Source organism: Solanum dulcamara, chromosome 4, assembly GCF_947179165.1.
Source record: "Solanum dulcamara chromosome 4, daSolDulc1.2, whole genome shotgun sequence".
NCBI lineage: Eukaryota > Viridiplantae > Streptophyta > Magnoliopsida > Solanales > Solanaceae > Solanum > Solanum dulcamara.
The window spans coordinates 39,478,891-39,482,068 of NC_077240.1; the positions used below are offsets into that span (position 1 = coordinate 39,478,891).

A 3,178-nucleotide genomic window follows, 5' to 3' on the forward strand; every position below is an offset into this window, starting at 1 on the left:
AATCAGTAATTAAAAGACCCATTGGATACCAAGGTGATGAATGTTATGCCTGAAATCTCTAAGTGCTATAACCATGGAATTTTTTCTTAATTTGATAAAACTTCAGTAATTATCGAATCAGTTTTACCATTATTTTGCATAGGTTAGAATTAGACATAATAACACTCAACTCTTTGTAACACACACAAGAAATTTAGTATTTTCAGAAGCTAGCAAGTGCCTAAATAAAGTCCTTTTGGTTCGATAATTCGGCTCTGAAAAGAGCTACTTTACTATTTGTGAGACCGCGTGTACTTGGTGTACTTTGGTAGCAACAAGTTTTTGGTGCCGTTGTTGGGGACTTTAAATTTGGCAATTGTTTATTTTTAAAGTTTCATAGTTATTTGTGCTAGTGTTAACAACTTGATCTTAGCTGTGATTCCTTACAGGTATCCTTAAACTGGCACACTGTAAAGGTGTGGAGATATTTTATATAGCTGCAAGATAAGCCCGAGAGATTCTTATATCAACAAAGGAGGAAGAGAGTGGCTACTCAATATTCCATACCACAAGTCAATCTAGAGAATAATCAAGAAGTGATTGTAGAGGCCCCTGCAAATATGGCAGCGAGAAGTGTTAGAGGTATGGCAATACCTCAAACTATAAGTGTTACCAACATCATCTAGAAACCGCCTACTGGAGGTAGATTCAAAATAAAGCAGAATATGGTGCAAATCTTGCACACTAATGGGCAATTCACTGGATTACCACATGAGGACCCACAAGTTCACTTGCAGAATTTCTTGGAGATCAATGACACCTATACACTAACTAGAATGTCACTGGACTATGTATGACTAACTTTGTTTCCATTTTGTTTGTTGGGGGAAGCAAAGAAGTGGCTGAAGATAGGAGCCACCAAACTTAATCACCACTTGGGATGATTTAGCCCGTAAGTTTCTATTAGATATCTCCCATTAGGGAAGACAGCTAAGCTAAGGAGTGAAATCTTGAGTTTTAAACAGAAAGCTGGAGAGAATTTGTACCAAGCCTAGGATAGGTTTAAATCTTTACTTATTTTTGGTCCTCACCATCATCAATCTAATGAAGTGTTGGTCCATACCTTTATTCAAGGGTTGGATCCCAACACCGAAATTCTTCTTGACTTTACTGCAGGTGGATAGGCTTTGGATAAAACCAATGTTGAACTCTATGCCCTACTCAATCGTATATCTTAGGGAAATCCTGAGTGGAATGGAAGGAGCTCTAAACCTGTAGTCCAAAAACAGACAGGTATGTTTGAAGTTGATACTATGACAGCCTTAACTGCTAAGATTGTACCAATACAGAACATGATGTCTACACACTTCAACAACTTAGCATTGGGGTAAAAATAGGCTCTAGTAAATATAGTGAAACAGCATACACCATGGTGTGAGGTATGTGGTAGCAGTAATCACATGTTAGAATATTGTGGAGCATTGGACAATTTTGTAGGTAATGCATAAAGGGGTGGAGGCCAGCAAAACTATTGCAACACTTACAACCTAAGTTGGAGGAACCATCCAAACTTCTTAGGGTAGAAATAAATAAAATCAGCACTAAAGGCAAGCTCAATATAGGCCGCAAGGAAGAGGATAACACTATAATCAATAAAGCTAGGGTAGCCAACAAGAAGGAAGTTTAGGAAATATGAGTGTGAAAGACATGTTTAAAAAACTATTGGCTGACTAAGATAAGTTAGCTGCTATGGTTAGTCAATATCGGATCACAACTTAGAACTTAGAGAAGCAGGTTGGACAGTTAGCCAATGCTCAAAACTCTCACCAGCAAGGTGGTATGCTAGGTAACACTGACCTAAATCCCAAATAGGTAAATGATATGAGTACCCACAGTAGTGGCTCATTTATTGAGTTAGACACAGAGCAAAGTTACTGAGGGTAAAGATAAAGAAACAACTATTAAAGCAGCTGAATCTAGCTCTCCAAGAGCTAACCACAAACCAAAAGAAAATCCACCTCCTCCATTTCCACAAAAGTTCAAAAAGAAGAAGGAGGAAGAGTGTTTTGAGAAGTTCATAAACATGTTGAAATAGGTACAAATTAACTTACCTTTAATTGATGTTTTGCAGGGTATTCCAAAATATTTGCAGGGTATTCCAAAATATGCTAAGTATGTCAAAGACATAGTGGCCAACAAGAGCAAGTTAGAAGAATATAAGACAGTAGCACTCACTGAAGAGTGTAGTTCTAGAATTATGAACAAATTCAAGCTCTTAGACAAGCAGAAAGATCCAGAGAGTTTCATAGTATAAGTAACCATTGGTAACTGCAGCAATGCGAGAGGTCTCTATGATTTGGGTGCAAGTATAAACTTGATGCCCAAATCTATGCTTAAGAAATTGGGCCTGGAAAACCTAAACCGACTACCATTTTTGGCTGTCGTTCTGTGGCTAGGCTAGATGGTATCATTGAGGATGTGTTAGTCCAAGTGGGATCCCTAATTTTCTTGTGGATTTTGTTGTTCTAGATGTTTAGCCTAACCCTGAGGTCCCTTTCATCCTGAGATGACCATTCTTAATAATATGTGGATAATTAATTGATGTAGCAGCAGGTATATGAACCATGAGAGTGCATGACAAGGTCGAGGTATTTAATGTATATCAAGCGTTGAAACTGTCCCCAGTTTATGCAGAGTTATCTGCCATAACTGTAATTGATGAGTAAGTGGCAGCTCAGTATGTATTAGTTAAAGACCTCCTAGATAGAGTGTAGTAGGTCAAGATATTCAAGGTGACATTGAAGCGATGGAGCTAGCCAGCACGTTATACATTTTAAACGTGAGTATGTGAAAGAAGAATGTAGAACCATTAGACAAAGTACTGGGTCCTTTACCCAAACCATATTTAGAAGAAGCTCTTAACTTGGAGTTGAAGCCATTTCCAGCTCATCTCAGGTATACTTTACTTGGTACCAATGATACATTACCTATAATTCTCTATTTTTCTCTGTCGAAAGTATGGGTCACAATAACCCTTAAGGCTCTTAAAAGGCACAAAAAGGCAATAAAATAGTAGGTGGATGATCTAAATGGTATTAGCCCAGCTTTGTGCATGCATAGGATCTTCATGGAAAAAGGGCATAAGTTAAGTATGCAACCACAATGAAGATTAAACCCTGTCATGAAGGATGTGGTGAGA

The 3,178-nt window shown here is 37.9% G+C and overlaps 1 non-coding gene across 1 annotated transcript; it reads right to left on the reverse strand.

Moving 5' to 3' along the window:
• Nucleotides 1–971: 971 nt before the first annotated feature.
• Nucleotides 972–1,078, reverse strand: LOC129888141 (small nucleolar RNA R71). Its single transcript, XR_008766566.1, has one exon. It is a non-coding gene; the product is annotated as a small nucleolar RNA R71 (small nucleolar RNA).
• Between the last annotated feature and the right edge of the window lie 2,100 nt (nucleotides 1,079–3,178).